Source organism: Triturus cristatus, chromosome 4_2 (assembly GCF_964204655.1).
Source record: "Triturus cristatus chromosome 4_2, aTriCri1.1, whole genome shotgun sequence".
Classification (NCBI taxonomy): Eukaryota; Metazoa; Chordata; class Amphibia; order Caudata; family Salamandridae; genus Triturus; species Triturus cristatus.
The window spans coordinates 842,489,965-842,514,981 of record NC_140586.1 but is presented as its reverse complement, the minus strand read 5'-3'; the positions used below and the strand labels follow the sequence as shown (position 1 = coordinate 842,514,981).

The 25,017-nt window shown below is 47.9% G+C and overlaps 2 long non-coding RNA genes across 2 annotated transcripts; one reads left to right on the top strand and one right to left on the bottom strand.

Annotated features, from left to right (window-relative positions):
* Positions 1-677: 677 nt before the first annotated feature.
* On the bottom strand, positions 678-1,159 carry LOC146835229 (uncharacterized). Its single transcript, XR_014960392.1, has 3 exons — positions 1,069-1,159; positions 877-984; positions 678-766 (listed from the first exon to the last, which is right to left on the bottom strand). It is a non-coding gene; the product is annotated as an uncharacterized LOC146835229 (long non-coding RNA).
* Positions 1,160-4,051: 2,892 nt separating this feature from the next.
* LOC146835228 (uncharacterized) lies at positions 4,052-4,525 on the top strand. Its single transcript, XR_014960391.1, has 3 exons — positions 4,052-4,142; positions 4,227-4,334; positions 4,445-4,525. It is a non-coding gene; the product is annotated as an uncharacterized LOC146835228 (long non-coding RNA).
* Positions 4,526-25,017: the final 20,492 nt, after the last annotated feature.

The window sequence follows — 25,017 nt, the reverse complement described above, 5'->3', positions numbered from 1 at the left end:
CTCCTTTGTCCTTTCTATATAGTGTTTACTCATGTTGACGCACACGCTAATTATTAGAAACACAGTATGACAATGAATTAGAAAAGAACAATAATCATTCGGGCTTCTATTCTTCTTTAATTCTCAATAAACTCTTCCACTTCCAACGCGTTTCGTCGCTACAGGGATTGACTCAAACGACTTCCTCAGAGCTGGAAGTAACACAAATAATGAAATTGGAATACATAAAATTTGTATACATAATAACATAAATACGCCCAGATTACAACCTCGTGCAGAGGAAACCTTTGTGCCTAACAAATCAGGCAGTCATTATACATGTGCTCAGTGATTGTGCATGTATTAACATTTCATTTTGCTGAAATAACTTTCTCCAAATACAGTGATAACTGAGAACTATTTATATTGTACATATTCCAAACATCCTCATTACCAAGTAAATCCGACTCAATATAGTGCCAAGTTGCCATATACCTAACATTATCGTTTTCACCAGCCCTAGTGAAAGGCATGCTCTGTAAATCTACCCAGAATTAATGAATCTGTACCTTTTCTCCTTAGTTCAAATTGCCTAAAATAATTCAAATCGTAATCATAGTATTAGTAACTGCGAAGCACATGAGGCATAGGCTTATCAGTTTGTTCGATATTTAGTCAAACAGCCCGAGTCCTCCTAAATCTTACCTCCTAATGTCTTCTATTTCAGTTCAAAATTCCCTCAAAGTTCATAATATTCGCAAACAGATATAAATACTGATGTAAGACCCTGAAAAACAAATACAAATACTGATGTAAAACCCTAACAAAGTAAATATGCCATCTCAGTAGTCAGTTACTAATATGATGCAACTCGTTCCATTATATACCGCTTCTTACCTTCGTTAAATATCAATGTGTGAACCAGCACCTCAAACTTCCACGTTATCCGTTTATAAGTAGATTCAAATATTAACGTGAGATTATCAGGCCTGCAGTCTCGATGACCTAGAAAAGTTTTAATAAGTAACTACCTGGTCTAACAATAATCCGCCGTCATTGGCAAAAAACATTTTTAGATACAACTCTTACCCCACAGTGAGCTCCTCACGAGCAGTATTATAGTAGCGTTCCAACGGAAAGAAAGTTAATTCCTCCAAAGATCCCTGAAGTACGGGGACCTATGAGTAAAGTAAAAAGTTGTTCAAACTAAACCGCCAAAGTGTCTCGGTCACTAAACTATCAACACTGTATATAACTGAGCTTACCTCTCACCGCTCCCGTCACCCGGACACAGGTACGCGTAGGTGGTACCCGTCGTTCAGCCTCCATGTAATATTGACATAGAAATCAAAGAGGTGACTAACCCTAAGTTTACCTCAACGAGCGCCATCTTTGAAAGGTATTGAAGTGTATACAATCGTACCTTAATCGGATGATATTATATCTGTCCAGATAGTTCGTATATCATTACAAATATGACGAATTGCAAATAATAAACTGAATCCAGCTAGAATAGAAAATTATACCATTCAGCTAGTCTATATATCTATTAAGATTGCCAGCCTGAGTTAGGATCTTATAAACAAAATTATAAACGCCGTTAAAAAACCATCAAAATCGATAGCGTCAATGCGCTATTTTTATCGCATTAGGTAACCCACTTTACATGATTGAAAAGTCCATTCAAACACGTGTTCGTTATGTAGTTTATGAATCAACCATATCGCAATTTTCAATATAGTTGATAACCTAAAATAAGGTCAATTAAGTTATCTGTAGTTAATATGCCCACATGTGCCACCTATACAATGTCAGATTGTTCATACGTCTAATGTTGACTTGCTACCCTATACAAATACCTATTGAGTAGTCTTTACATAAGATGCCATACTGATAATCGCACTAGAAAGCTTGATTCGCAACTCCTCAATGCTTAATCTCCAAGGAAATATTGTATCTCCTGGTCAAAATTCAGACCCTGTTCCACGGCCCTCAAACGCATGATCCACCTAGCCTCATGCCTGCGCAGTTTGAGCTCCCTATTTCCACCCCGTGGATCTAATTTAACGTGTTCTATGCCAAAAAATTGGAATGACTTGGTTGGACCTTGTGCTTTACAGTTGTAAACATGTTCTGCAATAGGGTATCTCGTGTCATTATGTTTTATTGCTCTCATATGTTCACTGACACGATCTTTTAAGGCCCTTATTGTGCTACCCACGTAGATTCTTTCACATTTACACATGATAACGTATACAACATATTTGGTACTGCAATTAATGTTGGTAGTCATTCTGATGGGAGGTGTACTCAATGTCACATTTTGGCTCGGCTTCAAGTTGGATAATCGCTTTATCTTAAAAGCCCTTTGTTTGGCTGTAAAAGATATCTTGTTTTGAATAACTCCTTTGGATGAACCTTCTTTCCATATCCTCAACGCATACCTTAAATTGCCTCTCTTCACTACAATTACGTCGAGCCCTCATCATTTCTCCAAATGGAATCACTTTTATCTGGTGTCGGGGATGTGCGCTATCTGCATGCAAAATGGTGTTACATGACGTAGGTTTACGATACATATTACTGTGAATCTTGTTATCTTTTACATACAATTCTACACCCAAAAATACCACTTTTGTGTGACATTGAGTACACCACCCATCAGAATGATTACTGATTACACTCCTATTAGTAGGATTTTACACAAGAGCTTAAATAAGCATTGGCACATTTTGAAAGCAGATAGCACACTGCAAGAATTTTAAACTGATAAACCTCAGATCACATTGCGCAGCGGTTAGGCATTGGGCGCAATACTAAATCCCAGTTACCCTTTAAATAAATAACAAGAGCCATGGTTGACGCAATTCAGTAAAGGCTTTTTCAAATGTGGTCACTGCGGCATGTGCAAGTATGCGAAAGACTAAACAATTTAAGGGCATTAAAGATCAAACGCACAACATCTTAACCAACATTAATTGCAGTACCAAATGTGTTGTATACGTTATCATGTGTAAATGTGAAAGAATCTACGTGGGTAGCACAATAAGGGCCTTAAAAGATCGTGTCAGTGAACATATGAGAGCAATAAAACATAATGACACAAGATACCCTATTGCAGAACATGTTTACAACTGTAAAGCACAAGGTCCAACCAAGTCATTCCAATTTTTTGGCATAGAACACGTTAAATTAGATCTACGGGGTGGAAATAGGGAGCTCAAACTGGAAAAGCATGAGGCTAGGTGCATCATGCGTTTGAGGGCCGTGGAAGAGGGTCTGAATTTTGACCAGGAGCTACAATATTTCCTAGGAGATTAAGCATTGAGGAGTTGCAAATCAGGCTTTCTAGTGCGGTTGTCAGTATGGCATCTTATGTAAAGACTACTCAATAGGTATTTGTATAGGGTAGCAAGTCAACATTAGACTTATGAACAATGTGACATTGTATAGGTGGCACATGTGGGCATATTAACTACAGATAACTTAATTGACCTTATTTTAGGTTATCAACTATATTGAAAATTGCGACATGGTCGATTCATAAACTATATAACGAACACGTGTTTGAATGGATCTTTCAATCATGTAAAGTGGGTTACCTAATGCGATAAAAATAGCGCATTGACGCTATCGATTTAGATGTTTTTTTAACGGCGTTTATAATTTTGTCTATAAGACCCTAACTCAGGCTGGCAATCTTAATAGATATATAGACTAGCCGAATGGTATAATTTTCAACTCTAGCTGGATTCATTTTATTATTTGCAATTTGTCATATTTGTAATGACACAAATTATCTGGACAGATATAATATCATCCGATTAAGGTACGATTGTATACACTTCAATACCTTTCAAAGATGGCGCTCGTTGAGGTAAACTTAGGGTTAGTCACCTCTTCGATTTCTATGTCAATATTACATGGAGGCTGAACGACGGGTACCACCTACGCGTACCTGTATCCGGGTGACGGGAGCGGTGAGAGGTAAGCTCAGTTATATACAGTGTTGATAGTTTAGTGACCGAGACACTTTGGCGGTTTAGTTTGAACAACTTTTTACTTTACTCATAGGTCCCCGTACTTCAGGGATCTTTGGAGGAATTAACTTTCTTTCCGTTGGAACGCTACTATAATACTGCTCGTGAGGAGCTCACTGTGGGGTAAGAGTTGTATCTAAAAATGTTTTTTGCCAATGACGGCGGATTATTGTTAGACCAGGTAGTTACTTATTAAAACTTTTCTAGGTCATCGAGACTGCAGGCCTGATAATCTCACGTTAATATTTGAATCTACTTATAAACGGATAACGTGGAAGTTTGAGGTGCTGGTTCACACATTGATATTTAACGAAGGTAAGAAGCGGTATATAATGGAACGAGTTGCATCATATTAGTAACTGACTACTGAGATGGCATATTTACTTTTTTAGGGTTTTACATCAGTATTTGTATTTGTTTTTCAGGGTCTTACATCAGTATTTATATCTGTTTGCGAATATTATGAACTTTGAGGGAATTTTGAACTGAAATAGAAGACATTAGGAGGTAAGATTTAGGAGGACTCGGGCTGTTTGACTAAATATCGAACAAACTGATAAGCCTATGCCTCATGTGCTTCGCAGTTACTAATACCATCATTACGATTTGAATTATTTTTGGCAATTTGAACCAAGGAGAAAAGATCCAGATTCATTCATTCTGGGTAGATTTACAGAGCATGCCTTTCACTAGGGCTGGTGAAAACGATAATGTTAGGTATATGGCAACTTGGCACTATATTGAGTCGGATTTACTTGGTAATGAGGATATTTGGAATATGTACAATATAAATAGTTCTCAGTTATCACTGTATTTGGAGAAAGTTATTTCAGCAAAATGAAATGTTAATATATGCACAATCACTGAGCACATGTATAATGACTGCCTGATTTGTTAGACACAAAGGTTTCCTCTGCACGAGGTTGTAATCTGGGCTTATTTATGTTATTATGTATACAAATATTATGTATTCCAATTTCATTATTTGTGTTACTTCCAGCCCTGAGGAAGTCGTTTGGGTCAATCTCTATAGCGACAAAACGCGTTGGGAGTGGAAGACTTTATTGAGAATTAAAGAAGAACAGAAGCCCGAGTGATTATTGTTCTTTTCTGATTCATTGTCATACTGTGTTTCTAATAATTAGCGTGTGCGTCAACATGTGTAAATAGTCTAAATCAATCTTAGATTGAGCTTTTGGGGATTTGGGTGATATTCCCCGAGTTTGAAAGCACTGCAGGGTACGGCCAGTATTAGTAATATACGGTGTGGAATCTTGTTGGAGCGCTAGGTTTTTCCCTTACACCCAATCTGTATATTATTGAATTAGGGCAGGCTGTACCACAAGCGCATTACTTATAAATAGGCAGAATGAGTGATAATTTGGATAGGGATAGATTAGCGGCGGAACTATTTGACAACCTGTGTAGAGGAAGTACGGTTACTGATGTTGTCAAAGACACTAATCAGTCGAAAAATGAGGGATTATCTGATAAATTTATTAGGCTTGAAAGACTCAAGCGATCTGAGATGTCGAAGTGGTGGGATGGTGCCAAGCTTAAACAGAATATGAAATTAAACAGGATTCCGAGGGGTCTTCGTTCCCAGATCATCCCGACATATGATGATCTGGACGAGGACCTCCTCGTGATTTGGGAGAAAGAACTGACATCCAGTTCGATGAAATTAATGGAAATCCTGATTGAAAATGCAGAAAGAAAAGTGAAGAATTTGCAGGCTGAAATTGCACAATTAGAAGGAGAGATTGCATCTCTCAATATGCCAAAGTAGCAGCTAAGAATAATGAAATCCTTAAAGGGGTACTATTAAACCATCAAAATGATATAAAACAAAGAAAGGCATGTAAGTTGAAGAGAGATGAGGTGGACTATAATAGTGGGAGAGTTTTTACCTTCTCCAAAAAATACGATTACCTCATCACAACGGATAAGAATAAACAGGTGTCTGAGTCACTATCTACGAGCTCCAGTAATACTTCACTAAGTACAGTAGCGACGAGAGGTAGTGAAGTGGAAGGAGGGTCTGGAGCTTTGGCAAAACAATTACACCCTTTGGGGAACTCATCTTTCCTACAGGAGGTAAACCGTATCAAAAGGGGTAACAGAGAGCAGGTCAAGAGAACAGGAAATATAAGAAAACAAGAAGGGGCAAGAGGAGCGGTAGCAGAAGGAGACAGAGCAGGGATGAAAACACGCTCTTGGGACAAGAAAGAATAAATGCATCAGAGGTAGGAGAAGTTGAAGTTATTAATTTATCAGATCGTATGCTTACAGATGAGATGAACAAGTTACTTACCTTCGGTAACGCTTTTTCTGGTGGATACAGTATCTGCCTGTGGATTCCTCACCTTGTGAATATCCCCTGCGCCAGCAACATTCGGAAACTTTTGTAGCAGTCCACGCCGATGGGGTCGACGACGACGTCACAGAGACATGGCTCCGCTCGCGACTCCGCTGATGTCACCGGCTCCATAAGAAGACATCGTCGGCGTGATGACGTCAGTTCCGCCCCTTTTTTCCGTGCCTTCGAGGCACACGGAACGGACTGACAGCAATATATATACACAGTATACACAGTACACAATATGCATATCAACACACTCAGTGTGGAAAATAAACAACAAAGCACAAGAAATAACATAATGCCTTTGACAGTGATAAACACATTTGAAACCCATCAATATAATTACAGGCATAGAAATACTGGTATAGAAGGATGGACAACGGGGAGGTGGGTGGGTCAGTGAGGAATCCACAGGCAGATACTGTATCCACCAGAAAAAGCGTTACCGAAGGTAAGTAACTTGTTCTTCTGATGGATACATCTGCCAGTGGATTCCTCACCTTGTGAATAGATTCCACAGCAGTCCCCACTCCAGGAGGAGGGTGTCCACCCTTCTATACCAGAAAATCCTGAAGGACGGAACGAGCAAAGTGTCCGTCCCTCCTCACCTCGGTGTCTAAGCAATAATGCTTTGCGAAGGTGTGGAGGGAGGCCCAAGTTGCCGCCCTACAAATGTCCTCCACCGGAACCCCTCTAGCTAAGGCAGATGTGGAAGACTTTGCTCTGGTAGAATGAGCCTTCAAACCCTCCGGAGGCTCCTTACCAGCTAGGGAGTAGCATATCTTGATGCACAAGACAATCCACCTGGAAAGGGTGCGCTTGTGCACCGCTCGACCTTTCCTGCGGCCAGCAAAGCCCACAAAGAGCTGGTCATCAATCCTGGAGTCCCTTGTCCTGTCCAGGTAGAAGCTCACCGCCCTCTTAGGGTCCAAGCGGTGAAGTCTCTCCTCCTCCTTGGAAGGGTGAGGGGGAGGATAGAAGGAAGGAAGGGTAATGGACTGCCCCAGATGGAAAGGAGTTACCACCTTAGGCAAAAACGCAGCCCTGGTCCTGAGTACCATTCGTTCAGCATGAATGGTCAAGAACTGGGGTTTTGAATTCAGGGCTTGAAGCTCACTTACCCTCCTTGCCGAGGTGATTGCAACGAGGAAAGCTGTCTTAAAGGACAACAGCCTCAAGGGACACTTGTGTAAGGGCTCGAAGGGAGAACCCATAAGATAGGTTAGTACAAGGTTTAAGTCCCATTGAGGCACAATAAAGGGAGTAGGAGGAAACTTATTTGTAAGGCCCTTTATAAAACGAAGAACAATAGGTGACTTGAACAGCGACGGCTGATCCGGAAAACAAAGGAAAGCCGATAGAGCCGATAAATATCCTTTCACAGTAGCCACAGCAAAGCCTTGCTGAGCAAGAGAAAGGGCAAACTGTAGAATATTAGACAGACGAGCCTTCAAAGGATCAATGGACCTATCTCCACACCAGAGAACAAATTTAGACCACCTATATGAATAAATAGATTTGGTGGAGTGTCGCCTGGCCGATAAAATAACATCCACCACATCCGGCGGGAGAGAGAAAGAATTCAGGTTGCCCCGTTCAATCTCCAGGCATGAAGGTGTAAGCTCTGGAGGTGGGGGTGTAGAACCTGCCCCTCCGACTGCGAGAGGAGGTCTGCCCTCAGAGGGAGACGGAGCGGAGGGCACGAGGAGAGGTGGAGACGATCTGTGTACCACACCCTTCTTGGCCAATCCGGGGCGATCAATATGACTTGGGCCCGGTCTTGGCGAACCTTCCTCAGAACCCGAGGAATCAAGGGTATGGGAGGAAACGCGTAAAGGAGTCGTGAGCCCCAACTCAGCTGAAACGCGTCCCCCAACGCTCCCTGCATCGGATACTGGAGACTGCAGAACAACGGACAGTGCGCGTTCTCGCGGGTGGCAAATAGATCCACCCGAGGAGTTCCCCACGTCCGAAAGACGTGACGAACCACCTCCGGATGGAGCCTCCACTCGTGGTCGGCAGAGAACTGCCGACTGAGACTGTCCGCACGCACGTTCAGCACCCCGGCCAGATGATTTGCCATCAGACAAATCTGATGGTCCTGAGCCCAGGACCATAGATGCAGGGCCTCTCTGCAGAGACAAAGAGACCCCACTCCTCCCTGTTTGTTTATAAACCACATCGCGGTAGTGTTGTCCGTCAGGACTTGAACAGACTGACCGCAAAGGGAAGGGAGAAAGGCCTTGAGCGCCAAACGTATCGCCCGCAATTCCAGAAGGTTGATGTGAAGCAACCTTTCCTCTGGAGACCAAAGACCTTTGATCTCCAGATCCCCCAGATGTGCACCCCACCCTAAGGTGGATGCATCCGTTATCACTGTGGCCACCGATGGAGGAAGATGGAAAGGCTTTCCTTGAGACAGATTGCCCTCCATGCCCCACCAAGATAGATCCGCCGCAGCTTCTCTGGAGATCCTCACAGACTCCCTGAGATCTCCCTTGTGCTGATACCACTGCTTGCGGAGGCACCACTGGAGCGCCCTCATGTGCCAGCGTGCATGGTTGACCAACAGAATGCAAGAAGCAAACAGACCGAGCAGGCGAAGGACCTTCAGAACCGAAACAACCGCTCCGTTGTAAAAGAAAGGAATCATTTCCTGTATGTCGAGAATCCTTAGAGGAGGAGGGAATGATTGACAAACAGTAGTGTCCAGTACCGCACCTATGAACAGGTTGCACCATGTGAGATTTGGGCACATTTATCGAAAAACCCAAGTTGTACAACAGTTGAGTTGTATCCCACAGATGATGCAGCACCTTCTCTGGAGACTCCGCCTTGATCAGCAAGTCGTCCAGATAGGGGGAAAACCGAGACCCCTGACCTTCTGAGATGGGCTGCCACCACTGCCATCACCTTTGTGAAGACCCGAGGTGCAGAAGTAAGACCAAACGGGAGGACCTCAAACTGATAATGTTGCGACCCTACCGTAAAACGGAGATACTTTCTGTGCGACTTCAGGATTGGGATGTGAAAATACGCATCCTGCAAGTCGATGGACACCATCCAGTCCTCCTGATTCAGCGCTTGAAGAACCTGAGCAAGGGTGAGCATCTTGAACTTCTCTTGCTTTAGATAAAGATTCAAGATCCTGAGGTCCAATATCGGACGCAATCTGCCGTCCTTTTTCGGAATCAGGAAATACCGGGAGTAGCATCCCTGACCCCTCTCCTGCTCTGGAACCACCTGTATCGCACCTTTCTGAAACAACTTCAGGACTTCCTCCTGCAGGAGAAGACGGTGGTCCTCCGAGCAAGCCCCTTGGCAAGGAGGGTAATTTGGAGCGAATTCCCGAAAGGGAAGGGCATACCCATTTTCCACAAGATCTAGAACCCAGAGATCTGTGTAGGAAGGTGGATATCTGACTATGGTTACCCCCAACTTTTTTGCCTAGTGTCTAGCTGGTTTTTCGATTTAGTTGGCCTGAGATCCTGCCATTCAGGGTCTCAGGCTGTCTGCTCTCTCTTTAAAATGGACTCCATGTACCCTAAGTACATAATCAATTGGTAAGGATCACCTTATTGGACCCTGTACAGTGTACCCTAGGTACCCAGGGCATAGGTGTACCCTAGGCCTCCCAGGGGCTGCAGCATGTATTATGCCACCCCTGGTCTGGCCTTCCAATCAGACACAACTGGCTGATCACTCAGCTGGGGCAAGGTCGTGTAATCACCCCTTGCTTAGATATAGTATGCCTATATCTACCCTTATATATAGACACATGTGTACCTATCAGTCACTCCTATGGCAGGCCTTAACAATCCTGGAGGCAGAGTGCTTGGTAACATGTGAGATGGTGCTCTAGCATGAGCTGAGCCTGTCTGCAGCTTTCGGAACCATGTCCTTATAGCTGTTCTATGATATAGCCTACCATATACTCTTAAAGTGCCTTATAATCTTAAACGGTTATGGTAACTATGGTTTGGCTTTATCAAAACATGTCGTGTAAGGTGTCTAACACTTTGAAATAATACCCCCATACCATTTCTGGTGATGAGGATATTATTCCTCCCTTCTAGAGGGAGAGACATGTTAAAATCCTACTTTGCTGTTTATCTCTAACCAAAGCCTCAGCATCACAAAATGGATGCTGCTGCCACGACACAAGTCTGACCTCCTGCAGCTGGGAGTGATCCCAGCCAGGGAGGCCTGGACAATAGGTTTCCTGCTTGGGGAGGTGCTAGCACCTCCCCAGACAGCCTTTAGTGTATTGGGGCAGGGTGGGCTGAAAGGAATGAGACATGCCTGGGGCACACAAGGTGTTCCTTGCATAGTCCAGTTCAAACCGGCGCTGGGGCACTCCAGCCCCAGCTCTGGCGCGAAACTGGACAAAGGGAAGTGGGTGTAACCACCCCCTCCCAGGTCCCACCCATAAGGCGTGACCTAGCAGGTATCCCAGCCCCCCAGATTAGTATAAGAGTGGGAGTTGGGCCTCAAGACTTTAGATTATCCTGAACCTGCAAAACTGAACAGAAACTCTGGACCTTCGACATTCGACGAAAGAAGAAGACTGAAGAATCTCCCTTGTAGCCAAGGAGTGGCTACCCTGTGCAAACAGGCACCATCAAGAGACTACCCTTTGCTTTGCGACCGTTCTACGAGGAACCGACTGCAGAGCCCGACCAGAGCCTTGACTTCCAGACTTCTCCGACCCTCATCCACATCTGCAGCAGAGCTGAGATCCGTGGAGGTGACGAGCGACGTGGGACCGGCTACCTGGGAAAAGTGGCTAGTAACTTACAGCGCAGCTTCTGAGGTACCCTCGAAGTTGTGCACCGGGGATTGAGAAGCCCCAACCCCAAGCACCAACTGCACCGAAGATCAGCCCCCCACACTCCACGAGTCCTGCGTGGGGCCCTTCAGCATTTTCCTGCTTGCCGCGTCTGTCCGGTTGCTTGCCCGCTGGCTAGTGGCCTCTGTGACGACGCTCCCTGAAATCTTCTGCGCTGGTTTGGCTCCTCCAGACTGGCTCCCGCTTCTCTGCAAAGAAGAAGCACCCCAGACCTTCCTGGTCTGCACCAGAAGCAAGTCCCTTGTTCTTCGTGGGTTCCGCTTGCCAAGGCTTGGTGAGTCCTAGTCCAACTTCGACGCCGCCGACAGCAAGAGCCTTCGTGGGACAGCTCGCTTCCTGGTCCTGGTCGTCCTCGACGCTTCCTGGTCCTCCTGGCTGCAGCGACAAGCTTCACCTTCACCTGCAACTCTTCACGACATCGCCTGGTTCCTTCCTGGTTCCACGTGGTCACTGGCTAGTGACCTTGACTCTGTCCCTTCTGCTTGCAGGTTTCTTCTCTTCTTGATCCCAGCCTTGGGATCCACCGGACACTCTTCACTGACTGCCTGTCAGCATCTTTCTTCAGGCATCCATAGGAGTCGACGACGAAAACGACGCATCTTCACCCCTATACACCCGCAGCCTGTGGGCTAGGTAACTTGGGTACTCCGGTGCTCATCAGGATAGTGACTATCCTAGTGTCTAGTTTTCAAGTCTCAACTTCCTAGCTACTCCGGAAGTGTCCTAAATCTATCTATTTCTAAACTGTAACATTGCTATTGACTTTTACGCATTACGCGTGAGTGTTTCCACTCTGCACACGAATCCCGTGGGCCTCCCACTTCCTAACTAACGCTAGTGTAGTGTAGCCCCAGCGATTCCCTAGGCCTAGGCCTATTCTATTTCCGTGACAGTGGTTCTTATACCACTTACTTAGTATATGGTTTGCGTGGCCCCTAGGGCCTAACTGTATTACTTACCTGTGTGACTTACTGTATGCATTAATAAGACTGTGTTGTACTTACCTCTAATCTCATAAAGAGTGCTGAGGGTTTGCTTAGAATAAATACACTTTATTTTATATATATATCTGTTGTGGTGTCCTTTCATTTGGTATTCAAGGGATTATATATGGTATCACAGCTGGCTTCACATGCCATTCAGAGTTTAGCCTAAGACTGCTCTTGTCCATGCTACCACTAGGATAGCTGGTCTATAAGGTTGACTTTACAACCAATCACCATAAGGGTATTTGGACTGATATAAGGTGTACACTATAACTAGTGACATCATACATCAGGCCAACTTCTCACATTGGTGGCAGCGGTGGGATCTGAGCTTGCTGTTGTAATACCATTGTAATCTTGAGATACTAAATTGAAAGATCACACAGATATTGTCTAGGTACATATAACATAGTTTATAATACTTAAGTCCTACTGGACTTAGTGGTTGTAGGTTGAAGGGAGTAACACACCCTGACTACAACTACTAGAGAGGTTTAGTAGAAACAACTAGTGTAGGTAGGTGCACACACCACACCCTCACTAGATCATGCCTCTGGGAGGAGATCAAGTAGATGCTCTCTCAGGAGGGGCAGGTCTGCAGAAGACCCCCTCTAGGTATGATACCTTAACATTCCAGGAGATGAGACAGTTGTGTACCTCCAGAGGAATAAAACAGGGTGCAAACCCTACCCTCCTTCAGTTAAAACAACTCCTAGAGGAGTATGATGCTCAGAGGGCATCTCAGGAAGGTGCCCTAGGCACAGAGGAGGGTCTACCCACCACAGAGGAGTCAGATGGGGCTTCAGATGGGGAGGTAGACAGCCAGAGCCAAGTAAGGAGACTTAGCCAGGCTAACTTAAGTTTACATGGGAGTTTGCATGGGGTCCCCCCATACAGACCCACAAGTAGGCATTCACAGAGAAGCAGGAGGGACAGATCCCCTTCAAGGGAATCCATCCACTCCCATGTCTCTAGCATCTCTAATGCTTCCTCTCACAGGGGAATGACTTCACCTGAGAGAAAGGAGCATAAAGCCAGAATGAGGGAAGCTAATCTGAGGATCCAGAGGGAAGAAATTGCCCTTGCCAAGGAGAAGCTTGCTCTGGCTAGAGAGCAAAAATTGTGTGGGTCAGAACCCACTGGTGGCAGCAACATCCCTAGAGATAGGGATAGGTCTTATGACCATAGAAACCTAAGCAAGATAGTCCCCCCATATCAGAATGGGGATGACATCCACAAATGGATGACTGCTTTGGAGAGGGCCTGCAAAGTACAGCAGGTACCCCAAAGTCAGTGGGCAGCTATCTTGTGGCTCTCCTTTTCTGACAAAGGTAGAGACAAGCTCCTCACAGTCAGTGATGAGGATGCAAACAATTACAAAGTCCTGAAGAGTGCTCTGATAGATGGGTTTGGCTTAACCACTGAGCAATATAGGTTGTTGTTCAGAGACACCCAGAAGACACAGACACAGGACTGGTCTGATTTTGTGGATTGTGCCACTAAGGCTTTGGAAGGTTGGTTAAATGGCAGCAAGGTGCAGGACTATACAGGATTGTACAACTTGATTATGAGGGAGCAGATCCTTAATAATTGTCAGAACCAGCTTCTCCATCAACACCTGGTAGACTCAGTTTGACCTCTCCCCAAGAATTGGGAAAGAGGGCAGATAAATGGGTCAGGACCAGGATTAGGCCTAAAAATCAGGGTGGTGACCAAAAGAAAGATACCACCAAGCCTCAAGAGAAGGGTGGGGATAAAGCAAAAGAGAAATCTTCCTCAGGGCCCCAAAACTCCACACAGGGTGGTGGGTCTCAAGCTCCCTCCTCTACCACAGTTAAAAAGCCCTACTGCCATGTGTGTAAAACACCTGGGCATTGGAAAACTGACAGCAGTTGTCCACAGGCTAAAAACAAAACTGTTCCTCCAACTACTCCTGTCACACCACCTATTACTGTCAGCAGTAATCCCCCAGGTGGTGGGAGTGCCCCCAAAAATTTGGTTGGGTTTTCTTGGGGAACACAGGGGGATCCTGGCTTAGCCAATTCCCCTGCAGCAGCTACTCTTGTCTGTGATGGTGGCATGGGGTTTGCCAACTTCACTGCCTGTCCCAACACTTTGGGTAGGTACAGACAGGAACCCTACATCAATGGTAGAAAAGCTGAGGCCTACAGAGACACTGGAGCTAGCATCACTATGGTGGCCCATAGGCTAGTTCCCTCTGAGCAGCTTTTGCCTGGTTTCGCATACCAGGTAACTAACATTGATGGCAAACAGAACAGTCATCCCATGGCAGAGGTATGTCTCAGCTGGGGAGGTGTCACTGGCCCTAAAAGGGTGGCAGTGTCTCCAACCTTGCCTGTGGACTGCTTGCTGGGGAATGACTTAGAACTCTCAGCTTGGGCTGGAGTTGAACAAGACACCCATTCTAAAATGGTAGGCCTTTCCAAAAAGGGTAGTGGGGTTGTGCCAGTCACAACCCCTGTCCAAGTAGCTTTCCTCCCTGAAAAGGTTGGAAGGGCAGTGGTAGCCACAGCCCAGGCACAGACAGACTTCCCTGTAGAAATTGGCAGAGCTGTGACAGTCACAGCTCAAACACAAACTGAGTGCCTTCCTGAAAAGGTTGGCAAGGCTGTAATGGTCTCAGCCCACACTCAGACTGATATAGGTGTAGTGAAGCCTGAAACTATGGATCACTCCACACAAACAGAGAGTAGTGGGGAGGAAGAAAAGTCTCCCTCTCCCCAGACATTAGGAAAAGGTCAGCCTCCTCAGGGATCTGACCTCACCCCTTGTGAAGGAACTGCCCCAGAGGTAGCCAGGCCTGGCCTGGCAGAGCCTCTGATGTCAGTGGCCCCTTCCAAGGTGGGACCCAGTCTGGTGCAGGTAGCCTGCCTCTCTCTACCCTGCCTCAGTCAGCCCAGGGCTGCAGAGGTCAGGGAGGCCAGTGGACCCCAAGAGGGCCCCTGTCCACAAGAACCCCCCAATCAAAAGAATGAGGATTGCCTGGCTAGTAGTCCTAGCCAGGTGATGGGTAAAAACATTCCTGAGGGATCCCCTTTACAGGTAGTTAGGGACCTCCCCCAGAGGGATTCTGTTGGGCACAGGCAAACCTGGGACCTTAGGGCCCCAAACCTGACCTGTCCCTCCAGTAAGCCCACAAAAGGGACCCAGCCTCCAGCTTTAGGTAGCCAGAGGCTGACCCTGAGAGCACAGTGCAACTCAGTTAGAGAAAGAAAGGCATCCATGGTGGAGGGTGATTGGAGGAAGCTGAGGCCTCACTTTGGGGACCCTCACTTCAGTACTCCATCTCAACACCAGCCTTTTACTTTGCAAAGACACACCAAAGGTAGAGATTCCCTATGGTGGAGACCCTATGATATCTTTAGGATGAGGGATTGCTTAGTGGACCATGAGACAGGGGATAACCATGCCAGTGCTGGTTCTTCCTTATATGGCCACTCAGGCAATAGAGGCTTACCTTGTCAAAGCCAGCCTTATCTCCTTTCGTTTGGGGGGGGGGGTTGTGTAGGAAGGTGGATATCTGACTATGGTTACCCCCAACTTTTTTGCCTAGTGTCTAGCTGGTTTTTCGACTTAGTTGGCCTGAGATCCTGCCATTCAGGGTCTCAGGCTGTCTGCTCTCTCTTTAAAATGGACTCCATGTACCCTAAGTACATAACCAATTGGTAAGGATCACCTTATTGGACCCTGTACAGTGTACCCTAGGTACCCAGGGCATAGGTGTACCCTAGGCCTCCCAGGGGCTGCAGCATGTATTATGCCACCCCTGGTCTGGCCTTCCAATCAGACACAACTGGCTGATCACTCAGCTGGGGCAAGGTCGTGTAATCACCCCTTGCTTAGATATAGTATGCCTATATCTACCCTTATATATAGACACATGTGTACCTATCAGTCACTCCTATGGCAGGCCTTAACAATCCTGGAGGCAGAGTGCTTGGTAACATGTGAGATGGTGCTCTAGCATGAGCTGAGCCTGTCTGCAGCTTTCGGAACCATGTCCTTATAGCTGTTCTATGATATAGCCTACCATATACTCTTAAAGTGCCTTATAATCTTAAACGGTTATGGTAACTATGGTTTGGCTTTATCACAACATGTCGTGTAAGGTGTCTAACACTTTGGAATAATACCCCCATACCATTTCTGGTGATGAGGATATTATTCCTCCCTTCTAGAGGGAGAGACATGTTAAAATCCTACTTTGCTGTTTATCTCTAACCAAAGCCTCAGCATCACAAAATGGATGCTGCTGCCACGACACAAGTCTGACCTCCTGCAGCTGGGAGTGATCCCAGCCAGGGAGGCCTGGACAATAGGTTTCCTGCTTGGGGAGGTGCTAGCACCTCCCCAGACAGCCTTTAGTGTATTGGGGCAGGGTGGGCTGAAAGGAATGAGACATGCCTGGGGCACACAAGGTGTTCCTTGCATAGTCCAGTTCAAACCGGCGCTGGGGCACTCCAGCCCCAGCTCTGGCGCGAAACTGGACAAAGGGAAGTGGGTGTAACCACCCCCTCCCAGGTCCCACCCATAAGGCGTGACCTAGCAGGTATCCCAGCCCCCCAGATTAGTATAAGAGTGGGAGTTGGGCCTCAAGACTTTAGATTATCCTGAACCTGCAAAACTGAACAGAAACTCTGGACCTTCGACATTCGACGAAAGAAGAAGACTGAAGAATCTCCCTTGTAGACAAGGAGTGGCTACCCTGTGCAAACAGGCACCATCAAGAGACTACCCTTTGCTTTGCGACCGTTCTACGAGGAACCGACTGCAGAGCCCGACCAGAGCCTTGACTTCCAGACTTCTCCGACCCTCATCCACATCTGCAGCAGAGCTGAGATCCGTGGAGGTGACGAGCGACGTGGGACCGGCTACCTGGGAAAAGTGGCTAGTAACTTACAGCGCAGCTTCTGAGGTACCCTCGAAGTTGTGCACCGGGGATTGAGAAGCCCCAACCCCAAGCACCAACTGCACCGAAGATCAGCCCCCCACACTCCACGAGTCCTGCGTGGGGCCCTTCAGCATTTTCCTGCTTGCCGCGTCTGTCCGGTTGCTTGCCCGCTGGCTAGTGGCCTCTGTGACGACGCTCCCTGAAATCTTCTGCACTGGTTTGGCTCCTCCAGACTGGCTCCCGCTTCTCTGCAAAGAAGAAGCACCCCAGACCTTCCTGGTCTGCACCAGAAGCAAGTCCCTTGTTCTTCGTGGGTTCCGCTTGCCAAGGCTTGGTGAGTCCTAGTCCAACTTCGACGCCGCCGACAGCAAGAGCCTTCGTGGGACAGCTCGCCTCCTGGTCCTGGTCGTCCTCGACGCTTCCTGGTCCTCCTGGCTGCAGCGACAAGCTTCACCTTCACCTGCAACTCTTCACGACATCGCCTGGTTCCTTCCTGGTTCCACGTGGTCACTGGCTAGTGACCTTGACTCTGTCACTTCTGCTTGCAGGTTTCTTCTCTTCTTGATCCCAGCCTTGGGATCCACCGGACACTCTTCACTGACTGCCTGTCAGCATCTTTCTTCAGGCATCCATAGGAGTCGACGACGAAAACGACGCATCTTCACCCCTATGCACCCGCAGCCTGTGGGCTAGGTAACTTGGGTACTCCGGTGCTCATCAGGATAGTGACTATCCTAGTGTCTAGTTTTCATGTCTCAACTTCCTAGCTACTCCGGAAGTGTCCTAAATCTATCTATTTCTAAACTGTAACATTGCTATTGACTTTTACGCATTACGCGTGAGTGTTTCCACTCTGCACACGAATCCCGTGGGCCTCCCACTTCCTAACTAACGCTAGTGTAGTGTAGCCCCAGCGATTCCCTAGGCCTAGGCCTATTCTATTTCCGTGACAGTGGTTCTTATACCACTTACTTAGTATATGGTTTGCGTGGCCCCTAGGGCCTAACTGTATTACTTACCTGTGTGACTTACTGTATGCATTAATAAGACTGTGTTGTACTTACCTCTAATCTCATAAAGAGTGCTGAGGGTTTGCTTAGAATAAATACACTTTATTTTATATATATATCTGTTGTGGTGTCCTTTCATTTGGTATTCAAGGGATTATATATGGTATCACAGCTGGCTTCACATGCCATTCAGAGTTTAGCCTAAGACTGCTCTTGTCCATGCTACCACTAGGATAGCTGGTCTATAAGGTTGACTTTACAACCAATCACCATAAGGGTATTTGGACTGATATAAGGTGTACACTATAACTAGTGACATCATACATCAGGCCAACTTCTCACAATCTGTAGTTACAGATTCCCAATCTTGTAGAAAATGGGTAAGCCGGCCCCCCACAGGACCAGCATGATCCAGAATGGCGGATCTAGGGCTGTTTTGCGGTGGTGGGAGGGGCTGAGGAAGAGGAAGAGGAGGAGGAGAGCTGACGGCCTCGTGTGCGACCCCTGATTCTTCCTCTGTAACCTCTCGATGAGGAAGGTGTAGTTTCTTACCTGTAACTCCAGTTCTGTAGTAGGGGTATCTCTGTTATAGTCATAATCTATGAATATTCCCGCCCATGTGCGGGGACCCCGGAGCAATCAAAATATCTCTTAAGCTGTCCTGCATTTGCAAACCTGCAAAGACACTTAAGAGACAGAAAAAATAATACAGCCTAAGAACAACATGGCTGCACTGGCCAGCACTTCCTCTGAAGTGAACACAAAAGCCAAAATAAAGTTTAAATGTCATTTTTATTCACATCTGACATGTTCCTTTATTGTATCACACTCCCTTCACCAAAATCCCTTTAAACAATAGAGAGGAAGGGGTGGACAGACAAGCCCTATAGGCTGTCATTATGTGTCTGCTAAAGGGATACCGTGCCTTTAAGAAACTCTCCAGAGACCCCCGGTATCCCAGGATGCACAGCCAAAGCAAGTTACTTTCAGTTCTTTTTGAAGGTGTATAACAACAGGCCTGATACTGCCAGAATTACTCCACCGGGGAGGAGGGAGGGTCGCTTATGACTATAACAGAGATACCCCTACTACAGAACTGGAGTTACAGGTAAGAAACTACTCCTTCTGTAGTAGGGGATCTCTGTGTATAGTCATAATCTATGAATAGAATGGCAAGCCCATCCCAACCAACAAACAGCGGTGGAGTAAGAACCAAACACCAACAAATCACTGTGCAAACAAATTCCTCAGCGAAGCCTGTCCAACCTGCGCATCTGCCCTAGCATCAGAGTCCAGGCAGTAATGCTTTGTAAACGTATGGACCGACTTCCAGGTGGCAGCCTTACAAATGTCAGCAATTGGAACATTCCTAAGCAAAGCTGTAGTAGCTGCTTTGCCCCTAGTTGAATGCGCTGTAGGCTTACCCCCTAACGTCTTATTAGCTTTCTGATAACAAAGCTGAATACAGGACACAATCCATCTAGAGATGGACTGTTTTGAGGTAGCTAGACCAGTTCTTACTGAACCATAATTTACAAATAGTTGATCCAACCTGCGGATGTCTTTTGTCATATCTAGATAGAATTTCAACACCCTACGCACATCTAGTGAATGCAGAGACCTCTCCGCCGGAGAGGAGGGATGCTGAAAAAATGTAGGCAAAGTTATCATTTGATTTACATGGAAATCAGATATCACTTTAGGCAAAAATTTAGGATGAGTACGCATCACTACTTTAGACGCATGGAATACAGTATATGGCTCTTGACAACACAGAGCCTGAATCTCACTTACCCTCCTGGCCGATGTAATGGCCACAAGAAAGGCAGCCTTCCAGGACAAATGCTGCAAAGAAGCCTTATGAATAGGCTCAAAAGGCTCCCTCATCAATCTGGACAACACCACGTTCAGTTCCCATGGTGGAGAAGGTCGTCTAACAGGGGAAACACCTTACGCAAACCCTCCAAAAAATCTTTAATCACAGGGATTTGGAAAAATGAGGTTTGGGAAGGGCCCTTTCTATACGCAGTCAAAGCTGCGAGATGAACTTTAATAGACTGAAAATTAAGCCCAGATTGAGCTAACTGCAGCAGATAAGGCAAAATAACATCTTCTTTACAGGATGTAGGGTCAATGTCCTTTGCCTTGCACCATAAGCAGAATCTCTTCCACTTATAGGCGTAAGAAGTCCCCGTAGACGGTCTCTTCGCCTCTTTCAAGATCTCCATACAGTCCTGAGGTAGGTTCAAGTGTCCATACTGTACTAGCTCAGGAGCCATGCTGCCAAACTCAAGGACGAGAGATTGGGGTGAACCATCTGTCCTCCGAACTTCGTGAGAAGGTCCGGCCGACACGGCAGGCGCCGGTGTGGCAGAACAGACCGGTGAAGAAGGTCGGTGAACCACCATTGCCTCGGCCACTCCGGAGCAATCAGGATCATCCTGGCTCTGGATTGCGACAGCTTGATCAGCACCGCCGGAATCAGGGGAATGGGTGGAAAGGCGTAGAGAAAGCTGTTGGACCAGCTGATCCATAGGGCATTCCCCAGTGTCCCTGGTTGGTAGTACCTGGACGCGAAGTCGCGGCATTTGCTGTTTTCTGCCGTAGCGAACAGATCGATATCCGGAGTGCCCCACTCTGCGAAGACGTCTCTGAGCACGTCGTCGTTTAGCACCCACTCGTGATTTTCTTGAACGAGCCTGCTGAGCGCATCGGCTTGGGCATTCTGCACTCCCGGCAGATGGGTTGCCGTGATCGTCAGGTTCCTGGCCACCAGCCAATTCCAGATCGTCTGTGCCTCCCGAGACAGCGTGCGTGAACGGGAGCCCCCCTGCTTGTTGAGGTAGTACATGGTAGTAGTATTGTCCGTCTGAACAAGCAGGGAGTTTGTCGTGAAGGAGGGATGGAACGCCTTCAGGGCCAAGTGTACTGCTCTGAGTTCCAAAAAGTTGATGTGGTAAGTCATCTCCGTCTGCGACCATATCCCCTGAATCTGAAGAGGGCCCGAATGCGCTCCCCAGCCCTGGAGAGACGCATCGGTCACTATGGTCTGGACCGGAATATCCTTGTGGAAAGGAGTCCCCTTGCAAACATTCTCTGAGGAGCACCACCATTTCAGAGATTGGAGAGCGTGTTGGGACAGATGAATCTTGTCCTCCCAAAGCCCCCGCCTCTGGTCCCATTGATCCTCCAGACATTCCTGCAGAGGCCTCATATGCAGACGTGCATTGGGGGTGAGAAAGATGCAGGAAGCCATCGACCCCAGTAAGGAGGACACCGTCCTCACTGTAGGAGAGTGGGGTGAGAGGAGGTGCAGGGCCTTCCCACGGATCGATAAGCGTCTCTCCTCCGAAGGACACACGCTTGCGTTCAAGGTATTGACTGAGGCCCCCAAGTACTGGAGACACTGCACAGGAATCGGCACTGATTTTGACATGTTGATGTGCAGCCCCAGGCGATGAAGCAAGGCAGCTGTCCTGTTGAAGTGACACTGTGCTTCCCAGAACGTGGAAGCCTTGATCAGCCAATCGTCCAGGTATGGATACACAAACACTTTGGTCTTCCGCAAGTGTGCTGCCACCACTGCCATGCACTTGGAGAACGTCCGTGGGGCAGACTTCAGACCAAACGTGAGTACTGTATACTGGTAATGGTTGTTGCCTACCAGAAACCTCAGGAACTTGCGATGCTTTGGTGCGATCGGCACATGAAAGTAAGCGTCCTGCAGATCTATGGCGCACAGCCAGTTTCCTCGATGCAACTGAGGGTAAATCTGATGCAGGGACAACATACGGAACTTTTCTCTGCGGATCCACTTGTTTGCTTGACGCAGATCTAGAATAGGCCTGAACTCGTTTTTGTCCTTTTTTCTGACGAGAAAGAACCTGGAGTAAAGGCCTGTTCCTCTTTGCCTCAAAGGAACAGCTTCTATCGCCTTCTTCCTTAACAGGACGTCCGCCTCCCCCTGGAGCTCCCGTACCATGAAGGGAGAGCGCACTGGTGGAATCTGAGGAGGCGGGCTGGTGAAACGAAGACTGTATCCATTGCAAACAATATTCAGCACCCACTTGTCCTGAGTTATTGTCCTCCACTCTGCCAGGTAGAACTGAATAGTTCCCCCCACCGGAGCGGGTAACGGACGAGGGGGAAGTGACCTTTCAGGGCTTCGACCCGGCCGGGCCTTTGTTCCCCGACGAGGATTGATGCTGGCCTCTGCCCCTCTGGCGCTTCTGAAAGGACTGCCTCGGGAACTGCTGTTGTTGCTGGTGCTGCTGTTGGTGACCAGACTGGCGCCCTTGACCGCGTTGCTTAGAATAACGCCTGCCATAGGAACGGAATGACTTCTTCTGCTCCTTGGGTCGCTCCAACCCCACGGCCTTCAGGGTTTCTGCTTCGGCCTTCATGCGTGCCATCTCGTCGTCCGCATGAGACCCGAACAGCGTCGAGCCAGAGAAAGGCAAGTTTGCGATCTTCTGCTGCGCTTCAGGCTTGAGAGAGGTAAGCCTCAGCCAGGAATGTCTCCTCATGTGCACTCCATGACAGTACCCATGGGCCGCCAGCAACGAGACATCCCCCGCCGCACTGATGATCTGGTTGGAGACCATCATGCCTTCGTTCAGCACCTCCTGGAAGTCCTCTCTTTTGTCCCTAGGCAGGAAGGCAGCAAACTGTTGCAGAGAGTCCCAAAGCGATCGGTCATAGCGACCCAGCAGGGCAGAGGCGCTAGCTGCCTTCATAGTCGTGGTCGACGTAGAGCACATTCTCCTCCCCAAGGAGTCCATCTTGCGGCTCTCCTTATCCGGAGGAGCCGTGGAAGAGGGCGTCGTGGAGTGTTGTTTACGAGCCGCCACCACAATGACAGAGTCCGGGGGAGGGTCCACCCTGAGGAAGGCCGGGTCCGAATCAGGGGCCCTGTACTTCTTCTGCAACCGTGAGGGAGCAGACTTCACCACCGCAGGAGTCAAGAAAACCTCCATGGCTGGTTCCTCCAAACCTGGAACCAAAGGAAGGAGGGGGCGTGAGAGGTGAGCTTTGTGCAATGTCTCAAAGATCACCGAAGTAGTGGGAACCGGGACTGCTACGGAGATCCCCAATTTCGCCGACCCCCTCATCAGCACATCCTGGAACGTGGCAATATCATCCACCGGCGAGATTCTAGTAGGCGGAGTCTCCGACAGTGAGGGGGAGAGCTGTCCATTGCCAGAAGAGTCCGTATACCACGTGCCTCTGGAACGAGATCTATACCTCCGTCGCCCATGTCTCGTGTGGGTGGACGACCTGCGTCTACTCCGTGACCTCCGGCGAGATCGAGAACGCGACCTCTGTCTGCGAGGAGCCTTAGGAGCCGCCGGTAGCCGAGGAGACTGTGGAAGCTGCGGCACTGGCGGTGGTGGAGGTGGAGTAGGCCGCTTAGGAGGAGGAGGAGGAGGAGGAGGAGGAGGAGGAGGAGGAGGCGGAGGAGGCGTTGGAGGCTTCCGAGGCAGCGGCTGGGGGAGAGGCTGCGGAGCCCCATCACTCCTTGCAAGGGAACCAGGACCAGCACTGTCCGGACTCCCGTCCACCCTTCTCTTCTTGGCGGGCCTATCCCGTGTTGAAGTAAACGAGGGGAAGCGCCGTCGCCTCCTAGATCCACGACTGGAGATTGTAATCACCGAAGACGTGTTCCCCGATGTCACCGACGTCGAACTGATCGTCGACCTCGACCGTCGTCTCCTCGTCGACCGGTGGCCCCTCGACGTCGACGGTAAACGACGTCTCCTCGACGCCGATCGTCTTCTTCTCGACGTCGATCTCCTTCGCCTCGACGTCGATCTCCTTCGCCTCGACGGCGAGCTGTGCCTCGACTGCGAGCTGTGCCTCGACGGCGATCTGTGCCTCGACGGCGATCTGTGCCTCGACGGCGATCTGTGCCTCGACGGCGATCTGTGCCTCGACGGCGATCTGTGCCTCGGCGTCGATGTCGTCGGCGTCGATCTATCACGGGGCTCGGTACGACGTCGATGGTGTGTCGACGACGACCGTGGAATCCTCAACGGCGACCTAGTCCTAGGTCGCTTTACCTCTCGCCGTCGTCGTCGTCGAACGCGATCTACCAGCCGGTAGGCGCCGTTTCTGCTGCTGTTTCTGCCCGGAGGTCCCTCCAGTGGCTGAAGCATGGGCAGAAGAAGGGGAATGGGATCCTCCATGCCCCGAAGTCCCACCTGTCCTCTGCTTCTCCTGTCCCTGGAGGCGAATCTTCTCCCTGTCCCTCAGGGTCCTCTTGGAGAAGGTCTTGCAGATGGCACACGTAGCAGGGACATGCGAGGAAGACAAGCAGAGGATACAGACATCATGTGGGTCCGTCTTGCCCTTCTTCCTCCCACACTCGGGGCATTTATCAAATAAAGCCATGCTAAGAGTGAGCAAACTGCACCAAAACTCAGGATGCAGTACAGAAAGGCTCTAGACGTCGAATGAACACACTATATAACCAAAAATCTAAGATTTAGTCCAAATAACCACCCAAAAGGGTAGAGCTCAAGCTCCAGGGTCCTGCTAGCAGGAGCCGGAAAAAAGAACTGAAAGTAACTTGCTTTGGCTGTGCATCCTGGGATACCGGGGGTCTCTGGAGAGTTTCTTAAAGGCACGGTGTCCCTTTAGCAGTCACATAATGACAGCCTATAGGGCTTGTCTGTCCACCCCTTCCTCTCTATTGTTTAAAGGGATTTTGGTGAAGGGAGTGTGATACAATAAAGGAACATGTCAGATGTGAATAAAAATGACATTTAAACTTTATTTTGGCTTTTCAGAGGAAGTGCTGGCCAGTGCAGCCATGTTGTTCTTAGGCTGTATTATTTTTGTATGTCTCTTAAGTGTCTTTGCAGGTTTGCAAATGCAGGA